The sequence below is a fragment of the Solanum pennellii genome, chromosome 1 (assembly GCF_001406875.1).
Source record: "Solanum pennellii chromosome 1, SPENNV200".
Lineage (NCBI taxonomy): Eukaryota > Viridiplantae > Streptophyta > Magnoliopsida > Solanales > Solanaceae > Solanum > Solanum pennellii.
This window is the reverse complement of record NC_028637.1, coordinates 32,730,897-32,748,111: the sequence shown is the minus strand read 5'-3', so window position 1 is coordinate 32,748,111 and position 17,215 is coordinate 32,730,897. Positions and strand designations below refer to the sequence as shown.

The 17,215-nt window shown below is 33.5% G+C and overlaps 1 long non-coding RNA gene across 4 annotated transcripts; it reads left to right on the top strand.

Moving 5' to 3' along the window:
- The first annotated feature begins 797 nt into the window (after nucleotides 1–797).
- Nucleotides 798–7,891, top strand: LOC107012182. Of its 4 annotated transcripts, none has more exons than XR_001455999.2 (7): nucleotides 798–1,118; nucleotides 4,042–4,188; nucleotides 5,284–5,392; nucleotides 5,469–5,603; nucleotides 5,766–5,802; nucleotides 6,195–6,383; nucleotides 7,627–7,891. It is a non-coding gene; the product is annotated as an uncharacterized LOC107012182 (long non-coding RNA). The 4 variants fall into 4 exon arrangements; XR_003577408.1 differs by having other exon boundaries at nucleotides 801–1,118; nucleotides 4,067–4,188; XR_001455998.2 differs by lacking the exon at nucleotides 5,284–5,392 and having other exon boundaries at nucleotides 803–1,118.
- Nucleotides 7,892–17,215: the final 9,324 nt, after the last annotated feature.

The following is a 17,215-nucleotide window of genomic DNA, read 5'->3' as shown; positions in this document are numbered from 1 at the left end:
CCCACCCACCCCCACCACTCCAAAATAATAATAATTTTGATTTTAAAAAATATTTTCAATGTCATAAATTATTTTTTACTTAAGTAAAAATAAAAGATGTCTCTCAATAACAAATTTCATTAATAAATCAAACACAAAATCATTTCCGGAAAATATTTTCTACTCACCAACCAAACATGAGAAAATAAGTCCAAAATCTACTTGTTTTCCAGGAAAACATTTTCTAGGAAAATATTTTCCATGGAAAACATTTTCCTCCATACCAAACACACCCCTAATCCTTCAAATTTTTTTAATATATTAATTTCTATCAGAGAACACACTATCACAACAACTTGGAGTGGAAAACTGATTACATTAATGCGATGAGTACCATGAAAGCACCCAAAAATGATTGTTTATCCAATGTAGAGAGGTTTACTCTTAGATTTCTTTAAAAAAAAGAAATTCTTATGTATGTCTTGTCTTTATTGATTATTTAGAAATTTTAATTGTTGTGTAGTAACAATAATATTGTTATACTATTTTTTTCTTTGGTCATGTGGACGTGATTGTATTTTTTTTGAATTTTATGATATAGAAAACGTTGTATCAATACAGATTATTTTTACACTATTAATAGATTAATATTTTTTGAATTAAAAATTATTTACCTAATCTTTCAAAATTCGAAAAAAGAAGTGTCATAATTTTATTAAAATTGATCGATTGGAGAAAAAATTTCACAAAAATATTATATTCCCTACAACAATTTTAACTCTACTTCTGATATCTAATTGGGCAAAAGAATAATTCATTAAAAATTAAATTTTTCTTTCCCCCAAATCAGAAAGAAAATCTGTAAAAGTGAAAAGTTGTGGTGGACTTTTCTCTTAAGAACTAATCGAAGCATGCAGTACTTTTCTCTGAAGAACTGATAGGAGAGTTGAAGTTAAAGTCTGAAGAACTGACGGAAGAGCTGAAGCTATGTCTCTCCGTCACAGATGAGCTGAAGCTATATCTATCAGATTTCTCGTTGAAGAACATGATTTCTCGTTGAAGAGCTTCTCGATGAAGAACACGATTTTTTTCATAGTCCTCGCCGAAGAACACGATTTTGTTGGTACAGGTTTTATCAGGTAAGAAATTCTATTTTTAGAAGTCTAAATTTTAGCTTTAGGGTTTTGATAGTCTTGTGTTTTTATACGACTTTTAGGAGTCTAGCTTGTATTTAGCTTCATGAGTTTATTTTTGGGTGTGTACCTTGTATATTAACTTCATCAGTTGGTTCTTTGCCCTTTATGTTCTACATGTGAAAGTTAAATGATATTGTTCCAACTTGCCTGCTTTCGATTTGATATAAACTTTAGCCTTAAAATCTTATTCAACTTGCCTGCTTTAGATGGTGTTACCAGTTTGTCTTCCTAATTTTAGAACTTCGAAATTAAACTGAATAGCTATAGGGTCTTGTTAGTCGAATCATATCAATTTCACTTTACAAAGTCATTTGTTTTTTGAAAACGAAGCAGAATGGTCGTGCAAGCCATCGCCTTGTTTTAGAACCTTGCGTCTACAGGTTATAGAGTAAATTTCACTTTGGCTTGGAATAATAGTATGTTGAGTAGATAGGTCTACATAATGTTAAGGTAATTGATATCTGATGATATTTGTGTATGTATCATTCTATGGCTTATGTATCTGATAGTTAAGTTAAACCATCCATATATCGTGGAGTACAAGGATGCTTGGGTCGATAAGGTATTATGTTATTCAGTAACTAGAACAAGATTTGGAACTGAAATGATTATCCTTTACATGAGAAAAATTCTATATCGAGTTGCCTCAAAGCCGGATTGACTTTGTTTTCTTTCGGAAAACTGCATATGCTAGCCTTTATAGCAATTTAATACTTATTGACAATTTAATTACTATTTTGTTGTCATTTCATCCTATAATTTTATTCATGTATGGCAGAGGACTTTTTTTATGTAGATATAAGGGAGTATAAAGATCATATTCTTCAGTCATAAACAAAACAATTTGTTGGTCTTAGTTGTTTTGTTTACATTTCTTTTAAACTAGGGTACATTTTAAATTGAAAGTAGAGGATAGGAAAATATAAACTACTTCGTAGATGAGTCATTATGTGAAAATTAATAAAAAACCTGCATACATTTAATTGCAACAACAATTATTTGGAGATAGATTCACTGCAACCCCAAATTCCGCTCACGAAAAAGTGATTTCTACTTACTAAAAATAAAAACTCTTAATTGATGAAGGGTGAAGATCCCTGGTACCCAGAATAACAGTTGTAAAGAAAAATAGATAAGGTAATAGGTTTTTTATTGAGTTAAAAAAAACATAGATTTTGATTGCACATTCATTTTTCTTTTTTTGGAAACATATGAGACTTTGACCTATAAGTACAGGTAAAAGTTTGTGCAAATTTACATAGAGAATGAACGTGGTGGAAATTCACCTAAAGAATAAGCATAAAATTACCCACGCTTCGCACAGGAATTTAATAATACTTAAAATCTATCGGTCACTAAAACTAAAACACTATATTATCTTACATAAAAGATTAATAATGTAAAGAAAAATGAAATTTATTATGTTTTATCATTTAACCTTAATAACATAAACATAAATTAATGAACGGTAAAATGTGTACCAAGATTTATAACATAATAATTTAAACCTATCAGTCATTAAAACTAAAATACTATATTATCTTATATACAAGATTACGCAATGACAAACATTAATAATGTAAAGGAAAATGAAACTTATTACGTCTTATTTTTTTTTTGAGATAAGGGTAACATATCTTATCATTTATCCTTAATATATAAGTATAAATTAATGACTTTGAAAAACCATACCAAGATTTGTAACCTAGGAAATGGTGTCAATGAGTCACTCAACACGAACCAAGTAGACAAATATTTAGTTGATAAAGGTAATTTATCTTATCATTTATCCTTAATAACATATGTAGAAACAGTGGCGGAGCTAGAATTTGGTCTNGACACCCCTTCACTGCATGTGGCTCCGCCACTGTGTAGAAATTAATGACTGTAAAATAAATATCAAGATCTGTAACATAAGCAATGACGTCAATAAGCCACTCAACAGGAACCAAGTACACAAACATTTATTTGTGAAGATTGAAGAAGAAGAAGAAAAGAAGAAGAAATGTTTAGGATTTTCGTTGTTTTAAAATGAGAGGAAATCCCTCTATTTATAGGCTACAAAGGGTATCCTGCACAAATGTTTATTGTGCCTTATCGGAAAGGTAACAACTATTTGAAAAAGTTGCAATCCTTCATAAAGGTCACAACCTTTCATAAAAATCACAACTTTTTATAAAAGTTGCAACTCTTCATTAAAGTCACAACTTTTCATGAAAGTCGCAACTCTTCATTAAAGTCGCAACTCTTCATTAAAGTCATAACTTTTCGTAAAAGTCACAACTTTACATAAAAGTCACAACATTACATAAAAGTCGCAACTCTTCACAAAAATCACAATTTTTCATGTAAGGGTAAGGCTAGTTTGGAAATAAATAAATTTAAAAGGAAATTCTTGTTTGTGGGAGCGCCACGTAGGCGGACCTAAGGTTTTCTTTTTTATATATATATATATATATATATATATATGATAATATATGATGAAAGCTCTGCAACATGATAGTTCTTTTTGAATCCGAAGAATATTTCTATATGGGGTGCTGCACCAGAGGTGTTTGAGAGTGAAAATGAGCTCGTCCATTTACACTTAATTAAATACTATTATATTAAATACTACAAACTCTCTTCTGCTGTTGATAAACTTTTTGGAGGCCTTCTTGCTGGTTAGTTACTTGTCTACTCTTTCTGTGGAAAATGGGCCCGTCCCTTTACCCTTACTTAGTTAAATACTACTATATGTTTATTCCCAATGAAGTTCAATATGTGACTTGAGCCGAACAAGGGGTATTGAACTTTCAGTTTCAAAAATAAACATGGGGTATTGAACTTAAAAATACTACCTTTGTTTTGCTGCTGTGTTAATTAGCTCAAAATTGTCCATCTACGGATAGGAATGAGAAGCAGGAAGACGGGGAGAAAGTGATAAGTGGTTTATTGGACGGAAGTGGGAATATACTCTTTTATATGAGGATAATGAAGGTGACAGGATGCTTGTTGGGGATGTTCCTTAGAAGTAAGCATCCTAGCTCTCTCTTTATCTATGGATCTGATACTCTCACTTAAATTATTGTTTTCCCTTTTAATATTCTCGCATTATTAGCATATCTTAATGCTCAATTTATATTTGGATCACATTTAGATGCACATTTTCTCTCTGAAAGTTTAGAATGAAATGTTATTATTTTAACTCAAGTAGTACATAAGACAAAAAAATGGATCTTTTCATTACCTGTACGTTTTTGTGTTTATTGTCAGCCTGAGATAGGATTCATATAAACAAAAAAAGCCAAAAAATGTTGCATGTGTGTGAAGCAATAGTTGCCATAGCGCACCAATAAAGGTTACAACACAATATTTGGAGACTAATGGCCTTAAATGTTTCGTGTACACATTCATGTGGTAGTTTTTATGGTTCGTTCTAGTGGTTTAACGTGTGACATTTTCAGCATGTTTGTTTCTACTGTGAAAAGGTCGTGTGTGTTGAAAAGCTCCTACCTCTCTACACTTACTCATGAGGTATTTCTGGAAGGGATGCTAATATGTTTTTTGTTCTTAATTATAGTCGTGTTTTTTGCTGGGAGAGAATAATAAGAAACAGTATTCAATTTTTGTTGGGAAAAGATGTTAGATTTTTGCTAGGAGGAAATGGTAAGAAAAGATGTAAGATTCTTACATGTCACTGAATTGTTTGCTGGGAAAAGATATGACTAATGTAGTGAAGAATAGGTGGGAAAAGATATGACTAATGTAGTGAAGAATAGGTGTTTGAGCATAAAAGTGTAAACTATTACAGCTTTTGTCTTTTTCTTGTTTTTATTTATAAGTTACATCAATTTATTCGTCAGAGATTTCTAAAGAAGGAACTTTCTCTTCTATAATCTTGACTTCTCTATTTTCAAAATTCCTGGAAAGTTAAAGGCATTAAATATTAGATGGTAATAGACTTTAATGAAGAAGTGATTATTCAAGTTACTAACTTAAATCAAACTAAATTTAGAGAGTGAAATTTTCGTATGGGCTAGTAGAGATGCTATTTTCCCTATGTTGTCAAATCTATATTAAGTGAGCTTATTATTTGATATGCTGTATATAATGTCTTGTGTTCTAGTCGTATTTGGAATGAAACGTGGCTGGATGGATTCTTTTACAAACCATGCAACCATGATTTATTTGTCAAGCACACTCTTAAAATGGAAATGGTCATTGTCATGGCAAGGGTATGATTGCAATAACTTCATCTGTTTCTAGTTATGGTTACCTTTTGATCCACTTCATTGCTTTGTAACTTTACAGGAAGCTGGCGTGGACTTGCTCTTTCATCTTGATACTGATGAGCTAGTGCATCCAGCTGGAACTAGTGAGTATTCTTTAAGGAGACTTCTAGCAGATATACCTGAAAATGTTGACATGGTCAAATTTCCTAACTATGTAAGTCATTGAGATTGCTATAGGCTGTATTCTAACCCTGTATAAGCATGTAATTACATGCACGAATAGTCAAAAAGCATGCATTTACTTCGTTTTCATATTCTGCTGTCTTTTTTCTTGTTAATATCTTCGCTGATGATGACAAATATTTTTGGAGAGCAGTGTTGAGAGAGATGATGTGAAGGAACCTTTTAGTGAAGTAAGATATCTTTTCACTGTATCCTTTTTTCTTATCTTTCAAGTTTGAGTGTTAAATTCAATCGTTTGGGTAGAATAGGTTTAGATTATGTTGAAATAAATTTGGATAATTCTATTACCCAATAATTGATAATGGAGCAACATCTAGTAGTCAAAGAGTCATCTCTTTCCAGACGAATGAAAAATAAGGTTGTGTTGGAGTTAGACACTGTGGAGGCAAGAAAGTAAAATTGTACCTTGCAAATATAAGTAGCTTGAGTATTAGACCTTACTCTTTGTTTGTAGAAGCCAGAATTTCTTCGAGAAAGTTTACGTAGTCTGTAATTTGTTTTAATTATTCAACTAAAGTTCTTTTAGACTATTTACCAGTAATACATCTGTATCATGTGGTAGGTCTCGATGTTCAAGAAGATTCTATGACCTTCTCACAAAAGAAATGTACTTTGGACACTACAAGGAAGCAACTCGTGGTAATCCTAACTACTTTTTGACTTACGCAAATGGCAAATCAGCTGCTCGAATTCAAGATCATCTTCCTCCTAATGGTGCTCATAGATGTCACAACTCAATGAAAAGCCCAAAGTATGCTTTTTCTGCATGTTACTTGTTTTTCTTTAATCTCTATTTCGTTCTTATTTATTCCCAGTCCTTCAAAAGGTATTTTGCATGGTTCCTTCGATTCTATGCTTGTCTTGGTGTAGAATGTCTTGGTTTTATTGGAGTTGAGTTTCTTCTTTTTCTATGCTTTGTTTGGTGCGACTGCTATCCTGATTTACAGGACCCCTCTTTGGAGTAAAGTGTATTGATCTTGTGTGATTGCGACTGCTACCAGCCTTTGTGTTTGCAGTAGCGTGTATTGATCTTCTGTGATTGTGACTCTGTTTTACTAGAATTTGTTGTGTCATCTTCCCCTTTTTCCACCTTGATTTTAGCTTGATTGTTGGTACCCTGCCCCATGGGATGTAAAAGCAAAAAAAAATATCTCCTTTGAAGTTAATGAGAATTCCACCAATTCCAGTTCTGCCTGGGTTACCAAGAGAATATCTTGGGATTTTTCTCTATCTAAATGTATAGGAAGTCTTGGAGCTATAAGATAGATTAGAACTTCATCTGAAAGTTCCATGCTACACCGAAAGTAAAACGAAGTTGAATTGTTGCAGGTGAATTTTGAGCTAAGATAGATTAAAGTAGAATTCTAGGAGCGCTAAGATTGGAGCTCTAAATTGCATTTGTAACTCTGTTGCAGTTGAATTCATTTTCTTGTTGAATTGTGGGGCATCTGTATTGATCTTTGAATTACACATCCACTTTCATGAAATCTGAATAATGTTCTAGCTGCTAGGAGGAATTTGGAACCTGCAATCCGGAATTGTAATCTGTAATCTGCAATAATCTGAAATCTGGAATTGTAATCTGTAATCTGCAATCACTTGTCTTAGAGAAGAATGCAATATTTCTTCCCTTTCATATTACCACTCTCTCAACTTCCACTTGCCAGTACTAGGTAACCAAATAATTTTATTATAGTGATTTATTTATGATCGAAGTGACTTGATTGTATCAATATCTTTTACGATGTTAAGTAACTGAGTCTAAGATGTGTGTGGCACTCCACACCTTTTCCTTTAGGAAGATGGAGGAAAAAAAGCAAAGAGAGACATGAAGTTTATGTCTTTTTATTTGGGTTATAGTAACTTTATACTTTTATTATACAAGACCCTTTACTCCAAAATAACTTCTAACTTCTATAACTGCTGCAATTTGATTTGTTGTACATGGTTTGTTTTGATTGTTAATTTACTTTTAATTGTGTATGGAAATGGAGGTGATCAAATTTGAAGGGTCGCCACAAGTCAATTTGATCTCATTGAAGTGGAAGTGGATATAAAGAGTTTTCGAAATATCGTACAAGTTTGAATACATTATATTTGATTTTGGAAATATATTCATTGCTAGAATATATTGAACTATTGTAAGAGTACTTTTTGAACTATTATGTACAGACATCTAGAATATTGCTTTATACTTACATAAGACAACTATCTTTTGAAGTTTATTGCAAATCCATATATTTGAATTACTTATTGGCTAAATTAATGATTGAGATTATTTATTGCAAAACAATATTGGTGTTTTTTAATGAGAAATTGTGGCATATAAATTTTTTATAGACAAAATAATATTACCATACTTAAAAGTGTAGCCAAAGGACTTTAAATTGTGGTATGTACATGGGCAAGGACTAAACTTCAAACTGTTGTCATACCTAAGATAAAAAGGCAACACTTTAAAATCATGGGAAATAAGGAAACATAGGCCACACTAGGCTTATCGATTATAAATTTTAGCATGAATATTAGAAAACTTATACTTAATAAGTATTGTTGTAGATGAGATATAAAAGACGACACTTGTGACCAATTACAATAGCTCAAGTACTTTAATGGTTGAGTTTTAATTTATACATAGTGACTATGGTAGTCGACAAGTCTTTTTCAACGATCAGTTTGCCGACTACTCAAAAGTCATCAGAAAACTCCATTTTCTGACTACATTCAGACCAATTTGGAAGTCGACAAACAACAAAATCCTGGTAGTGTAATGTATTCGACATTTGTATTAAACGTCTCTATTTTAGCAACACTTCTGCTAAAACTCGCTAAAATCCATGACATTATATGAAAAATGTCACTAAAATCAATGATATTTTGCAATAAATGTCATAACATATTCGATATTTATATTAAATGTCCCTATATAAGCTATATTTTTCTAGATGTCACTAAAACTATGACATTTTATAATAAATGTCATATTATATTCGACATTTGTAGCAAATGTCATCATTTTAATTACATCTTCGCTAAATGTCGTTAAAAACAATGACATTTACAACAAATGTCATAATTTGAAATGTCACTATTTTAGTAACATTTTTTCTATGTTACTAAAAATCAATTACATTTTGCAGTAAATGTCATATTATATTCGACTTTTGTATTAAATGTCACTATTTAAGTGATATTTTTTTAAATGTCACTAAAACCAATGACATTTTGTAATAAATGTCATATTATATTCGACATTTGTAGCAAAATGTCATTTTCGCTAAATGTCGCTAAAACCAACGACATTTTGCAATAAATGTCATTATCATAGTGACATTTTGGAGCAAATGTCAATATATTTATGACATTTGATACCAAATGTCAATATTTTTACGACATTTGACATCAAATGCCATTGTTTTATGATGTTTTGTTCTTAAATATTGTGAAATTCTTTATTTTCTGACATTTGTTTCAAAAGTCACCAAATTAATGTCATCGTATATACATTTTCTTGTATTGCGACCAACACGTTCGAGAACTAGCCTTGTGTGTACTAGGGTGTCCTTGTAGGTTGTATGTGTTTTTATGTGTTTTTAATAGTAACAAATAAGTTAAGGTGACCCTAGCGTCTTAATAATCGAGTTTAGGGTCAAAACGTTCGGGCATGACTTCCCAAGGACTAACCAAAGGGTCCTTGAGGAGGACCCAAAGTTTGGCAAGGAGGTTGCCAAGGCAGAGCACAAACAACCCCTTTTTGAGGGTGGTTGCGCATCGCGCCCTTGACACTTAAAAGGCAAAATGTTTGCCTTGGGATGTAGGCTTGTCATGAACCATTCTGCCTCAAATTAAATCCAGAACCAAGAATTGGAAGTGTCCCCGTGAGTGCAGCCGTGTCCCAGATTTGGTCGTGTCGTTTTAAAGTCAAATTAGACTTGGTTAAAAGGTCCAGTTAGTGTAGGGGTGTTTTGGGTACTTTGGGGGATTTATGATAAAAGGTTTTTGAGTCACTTTTACCCCAAATTCACCAATCAAAACAAAACCCTCAAGTTGAAAATTAAAAGCTCTCCATTCGTTCTCTCCAAAACCTCCATTGATGTGCTTTGAAGCTCCAAGGAAGAAGGCCAAATTCTCCAAGATTCAACCCTAATTTCGTGGTCTTTCTACCAACAAGGTATGGTGATTTCATACTTGATTCTTCTATCATTCAAGGATCCAAGTCAAAGGCTTTTCAAAAGATCTCAACAATCCTAAAAATTCCTATTTCGAATTCTAAGCATGAGTTCTTGCATTAAAAGGTTTTAATGAATGAATTATAATTTTTTGAATGTGAATTGATGGTTTTATGATCAAAAACTCCATGAACCCATGAGCATCCCAATTCTCTAATTTTGGCTTATGAAGAGGGTTTGATGAATTGGTTGGATATTGTTTGATTTGTGTTTATACTATGTTGTATTATGGTTATCTACTGCTATTCATGCTTAGTTATGATGAATTGTTGGAGAATTGAGAAAAGGTGATCATGGCTTGGATGAAGGGTAAGTTGACCTAAATTGTTCTAGTTCTTATTGAATTGATCTTGGTGTTGTATGGTCCACGTATGGTGGCGGTGTTTAGTTAATGTATATGAATATATATATGTGAATGATGATTATGGACTTGAAAGCATTGAATGTGAAGTAAAGTAATGTCATGATGCTTATGTATAGAGATGTATTGTGAAGACATGCATGTGATTCTTGAAGATATTGTGATTACTGAAGTATGATGTGAATGTAAAGTATGATTGTGTGTTGATTATGATGAATGTAGCATGATCATGTTTAGAAGACAATATCATGATGATGGTGGTTACGTGAAAGGCTTTCTCACATATATAGACACACACAATTAATGAATGAATGAAGCTAATGAAAATGTAATGAATGCGAGTCTATCAAAAGGTTTTATCAATCGACCTCAAATGAATGAATGCGGGATTTTGGGGTGGACACTCTTCTTGAGTAGAGATGAAGTGTCTAGTAACAACCTCAATATCCCTAAGAGTCTTCCAATGAATGAATTATATGTTGGGATGAATACTCTTCGTATGTTGAGATGTAGTACTTAGTAGCAAATCCTTAACCTATAACTAATGAATGTAATGAAAGTCTAAAACTCCTGAGGATTAATGCTTAACATCGAGAGGATTTGAAAAAGGGGTGGATACTCTTTGTGACTAGAGATGTAATATCCAAAAGTAACCTCTTGAGATGGGCACTCTTCGTTAGTTGAATGTAGTACATAGAAGCAATCTCCTTATCCCTTAACTATGTGCCCATATAGGACTAGCTAGTGGTGTTCCACGTAAAGGCTAAAAGAATGACCCTACCTTAGGCAAGTGGGGATCCATCATCGGGTAGGGGTTAATACCGGGATTCCATATTAAGTTGCTATGGTTTGCGTTGCTTAAAGCTAGCCCCCAAAAATGAATGTAATGTACTAGGTCTTCCTAAGGGTGTACTGCTTAGGATAGGTGGTGGAATGGGATGCCATCTATGCATTGCTCAAGTAGGCATTTGGAGGGAGTCTTGGTGCATCCTTGTAATGTTAACGAATGAATGGGTTACTATATGATGTTAATGAAGTAAGTTGACTTTATGTCCAACGTTAATGAAACATGTTGTTATGTCTAATGTTAATGAAGGCTAGGTAAATGGATGAATATGACGGGTCTAGTCTAGGGTGGTTTCAAAGGAGAACTAAGTGGGAGTAGTAGAATGGGATTCTACTTTCACATTGTACTATTGTAACTTGGAGTTATCCTAGGGGATGGTATCTATGTGGAGTTCTTAAATGCATAAATGTGTTCTCTAGTAAATCTAGTAATGAATGTTGACTTGTTGAGTTAAGCTAAGATATCCTTGTATTTGGTAGTCTTAAGGGACATTTAGGTGTGCATTGGAGAGGTTGTATGGGTGGTCTCTTCATGTATTACCTAGGTGGGTCTTGGGATATCTTTTGATAGAGGGTCTAAATGATTAATGGGTTACTTAATGAATCTGGTTATATGTTGAGAATTATGGAAGTATTACCTTTATGTTGAAGATGACTTGTATGATGTCTTTGACACTTGGTTCACGAAGTTTTATCCAAATTGCATGAAAAAAATATTTCAACTAAAATGTCCTTTTTAAAGTATGTTTTTGCATGATTGCCATACTTAGTGTTAATTTTACTAACTCCATATTCTTCTCTGTTTCTACAAGTTAGGTGGAAGGAAATGAGGATCTTAGAGTTGAAGCTTGGGAAGTAGATTGTTCTCTCAGGAATCTTGGTACGTCCTCATATGTGCGAGGACATGGATGTTATTTTTAGTTTATTTTCTATTAAAGATTTTGGATTAGACATGAGTTTCTTTTCTATGCAAGGGTCGTGACCCTATGATAATAAGATGTGTCTAAGATGGTTTGTGTTGATGAGACTTAGTTCTTCTTACGTTTTATAAAGGAGTTTCTTATTGACTTTATTGTGAAAAGTTTTAATTCCGCAATACTTTTCATACATATATGATGAATGAAAGCTAAGAGGCTTGTACAAGACCTCCGAGAGGTCAAGTACGCTGTGTTACTTCTAGGAAGTATTCCCAGTCGTAAAACACACTTGTAGCCTAAATTCATCGACCATTGATGATAAGTATCCTTAGTTAACCAATTTGACCCTTATAATAATTCATTTTCTTTGATTAACCGATACATTCCTTTAGTCTAATACCCTATGTGTCACTCTCTTAATTGAGATTATTAGTGGGAGTATAGAGAATTGTATTACGAAAACAATTTTTTTTTTAAAAAAGCAAAAAAAAAAAGCAATTGAATCTAGTCATGTGTTGAAAAGTAATGAAAGTTTTTTGGATCTGTTTTCAGAAGAAGGTGACAGTTGCCTGATAGAAAAAGAACAAAAAAGTGAAAAGAGAGGGGGGACATGACTTTCTACAAACATTTTACCACAAATTACACCCGTGCAAGTCCTACATGATTTTAACTTGAGAAGTCCTGCATTAGAGGAGAAATGCTCAATTGCCAAGCCTATGGTATTCTTAAAAATATGATGTACTTCTTTGTGAGAGGGAGTGAAATAAGAGTGTTCTTTGTGTGATTCACAAGCATGAGTATTGTTAGTAAAAGACATTTTCTTTGTTGTGAGTAAGTTAATGGATTGATTTTCTCTTAAATTTCATTGTCAATGAGTAATCATTTAACGATGAATGTGGCATGCACCTATAGGGATGGTTGAAGTCGATTACTATTTCTAGTGTCTTGTGTACCAAAGTCTAGAGGGGGTAAAGTTTTTTTTTTAATTTGCTCGGGATGAGGAAAAACTCAAATGTAGGGGTATTTGATAAGCAATGAAATGAGTAATTTGGATAAGTTTTAAGTAAAAAATTTGCAAGTATTGGTGTACTTTTCATGTATGTAGGGTTGTTAATTAAAGTGTTGAACATAATTAGTGAAAAAGACCAACAAGAATGCTAAAGGATAAAAAAAAGAAACAAAAAAGACATTTCCAAGTGATGCTTGTCCGCACGCCCAGGAACGCGCCCGTGTGAAACAGTGGTCAAACATTTACTATCTGCGCGCTCGGGCTCGAGGCGACGCAATCGCGTTCTAGAATTTTAACTCTGCTGCCTCTCCGCGCAACGATCGCGCGCTTGGGTTTCCAGCGGCGGGGAGGCATGAAATAATTAAATGAAGGGTGTTTTTAAAATCCGGAAGGAACCCTATTCTATATGATGTTGGAACTTCCCTAAGACCAGGATCGGGAAAAAGGAGCAGAAAGATCCATGACAAGCAAAAGGAGGGAAAAATGTGGTACACTACTCAAATCCAAAATGGAAGTTGGGATTCAAAGTTTGATGGCTTTGTTTTCTTTTTCTATTTTGTTCTTAGTAAACTTGTTCGCATCCATGTAGATTATTAGAGGGAATTTGACAAACATGTTGAATTGATGAATTTGTTGGGATTTAGATTTTCATTCTTATGCTTGAACTTATTATGAAAATTTGAATTAAATTGCAACCCAGTTCATTATTTTATTTAATCGAAAAAGTAATATCTTGGTGAATAATGTTGCATAGTTTTAATGGATTTAATCAAAATATTTTCTCTAATGTAATCGAAGGAACTTGTTGATAATTATTCATTAAATCTCAAGGAAAAATAGTCTAAGCATGTTACTTTCTTAAGAACAACCACTGACATGATTTTGCATATAGAATCACTTGGGTATAATTGGTTTATTCTTTAACTTGAGATTTACTAAGAAGAAAAATCTAAGTCTTAAAGGATACTCTAATAAGCTAACGAATTCGAGAGAATCAATAGAAATTTAGATGTGATAAATGAAAATAGTCAAATCCCAACTATCATTATGCACTTATTACTCTTGTACCCTATATTTTTGTATTGATATAGTCTTAATAGTCACCAATTGATTTTAATTATCATTTAGTCTATAAAAGTTGTTCATAACCACAATCGACTCTTTTCTTTTCATCACTTGAATAATAGTTAACAAGATTTAATTGAATTGTTATTTGTACCAATCCCTGTGGAAACGATCTTTATACTATATTATCTTTGAATAGAGAAGCACTAAACTTATATTCTTTTTGTGTTCTTCAGAGATCTACCTCTCTGTTACACCTTATTAATCCAATGACTTAGTCTAGGGCTCAATGCATAGTTTAATGACTTTAAAAGGGTTGTCATGGTGTTAGTGGTCTTATTTTATGCTAACCAACTTAGTTTGGGAATATAGGCTTGTAAGAAATTAAAAATGACCATGACGTCCGGTGAACTAGTAACCTAGGCTAGTGTGTTGTTAGTGATGGTAGGGTAGTTCAAAAGGGGTGTCTAAAGGTTTGACCATGAAAAGATAATGAAGATGTATATAGTAACCTAATAAAGGGCATAAGGGGTCAAGACTAATGGAGGATTGCCAACCTTGAGGGGCAAGCCAAAGCCAAAGGCCAAGTCTGCACCAAAAGGGAGGCTACTACCTCAACCTTCATGGCCATGACCATGGTTCGTGGTCAAGACCACCGACAAGTGGGGAGATTGTGAAGTTTACTTGTCCGTAGAAAATGGTGTAAACTTGGACTACCTACTATCCAAGGCACCATTAGCCATTTCACAACTCGTGGTCTATTTGACGACCCACCTAGCTTGATCTTGAACTTCACTTAGAAGTTTGGAGAAGGTCCAAGTTGGGGAAGATACTTCCTAAGTCACCACGAGCCACTTCACGACTCGTGGTGCACTTGACGGGAGAGGAAGGTTGGTCATGATCTTTCATTAAGCGTTTGGGAAATGGAGGGGTTTGGTGATCTTACTGCCTAGCACACCACGAGCAACTTGATGGCCCGTGGTGCACTTGACGGGCAATGGGGCTTGGGTCATGAAATTTAATTACAGCCTAGGATGGTGACACGTTTAGGGAGGCTACTGCCTCACAATTCACGAGCACCACTACAAGCCGTTGAGCTCTTCTCGGCTCGTGAAGTGGGGAATGAAGACTGGACGGGGTTCCAAGTTTGAGGTCAAGTTGGAATTTTATTTTAAAAGTCCAACTAAGTAAGGGATGTTTTGGATATTTTGGTGGTGTAGTATATATTGAATTTAAGTCTTTTTTCACCCCATTCCACACAAAAATCAAATCCCAAATTTAAAACCCAAATTACTCCCACTACTTTCTAAATTCTTTCTACCCAAACCTCCATTGAAGAAAATTGAAGCTTCAAGAAGAAGACCAATTCTCCAAGTTTCCTACTCAATTTCGTGGATAAATTCTTCATCAAGGTATGTATTCTTTCACTCTTGGGATTCCTTTCCCCAAGAGGTCCCTTCAAAGATGTTTTCAAATTTACCAAGATCAAGGGTTTTTCTCTACAAATGGCTCTTCTTTGAAAAACAAATTTATTAATCAATTACCACTAATTATGATTGCCTAGGGTTGTTTAAGTGTATAATGATTTTTAATTGTTGTTGTTCACTTGATATTTCCTTTGACCCATGTTCTTCCCCAATTTCATAAAACTTGGACTTGAATTGATGAATTTGTTTGAGATGATGCATATATCAATTGTTATATTAATGGTGATTGTGTTATTACTTCATGGATTACCTTATATGATGTAATGTTAGGTTATTGACCTAATTCCTTAAAAATCCATGAATTTCCCTTTTCTCTTAACCCTAACTCTAGAATTATGTTGCTTAATGACCAGACATGTTGTAATTAAGTATGTACTTACTTATTTGACTTTTTTATGATGATGATAATCAATTTTATAGGTAAATTCATTGATTTTGATGGAGTCTTGAAAAAGGTTTCTTGGAAGCCATTGGTAAGGTCTTCAAGGTCATGAATATTCTATTTTTAGTATTGTTGATCTATCTTTGGTAATGTTGATCAAATATGATGGTTGTGAGATGATGATAGAGGTACTATTATTAGGAGTTGAAGGTAATTCCTATGTGCATCTTATCACTATTCTATGATGTAATATTCTCACATGATGTTTGGTTTGTGATGAAAGGACTTTCTCATCCTATAACCTATGATCTATGAACATGTTATATGAGGGGTTAAACTCCTAAGACCTATGTTATGAATTAATGTTAAGAAAGACTTAAAGATACTTCAAAAAGGGAATTTAACTTAGCACCGAGTGAACTTGGCAATGAGAGGTGTCCCTTCAAAAAGGAAGGTAGGTTCACTCAATGTTCTCATGAGGTAGAAACTACAATGTGAATTAGAATAAAGAGGGTTTTTATCAACAACCTCCTAGTTCCTTAACTATGTGGCCCCATAGGAACCTTAGCGAGTGAATCCACCTAGATGTTATACGAATGTATATGTCTTACCTTGGCAAGTAGGACACCCTCCTTTTGGTGTGAGGGGATGACATCGGACTCCACGTTAGCTCACATGGTCTATGTAGGTTATAGAAAAGTTTGCCGAAAGTTAAAATGAATGAATGAAAGTAAGAAGATGAACACTAACTAGGACTAGTTAAGGGGTGTTACTTAGTATGGGTAAGGATATGAGACTTTACCTATACTATAATACCCTTTATTCTACGTGTACTTGTTTTATTTATACAACGCTTATCAATTGCCTTGTGGTATAGTTATGAACTCGGTTTCCTATGCGACTAGTGAAAATAGAGTAGGTTTAAAGTGAACTGCCCATAGATTTTGATGCGACATGATTAAGTTGACGTAGATGGAAGTATTTAAACTTGAAACAATAAGGTGGTATCTGAGTCTATAATTGAAAATTAACATATTGTATATAAGTTTTAAGCTAAGTTAAAGGTATTAAGTTCTACAAATGCAATAAAATATTGATGTGCTTGCTTAACTTAACTAAGCTAGTAGGTGACAAGTAGGTGATCACCTATTTTGACTTATTGACCAACCAAAGGACCAAGTTGGTACATCACCTACTAAGACTCTTACGACCATGTTATTGGGTCAAGTACACCACCTATAGTTGGACCAAGTTAATTAGAAAAATAAGGAAGAAATGGACAGCCAA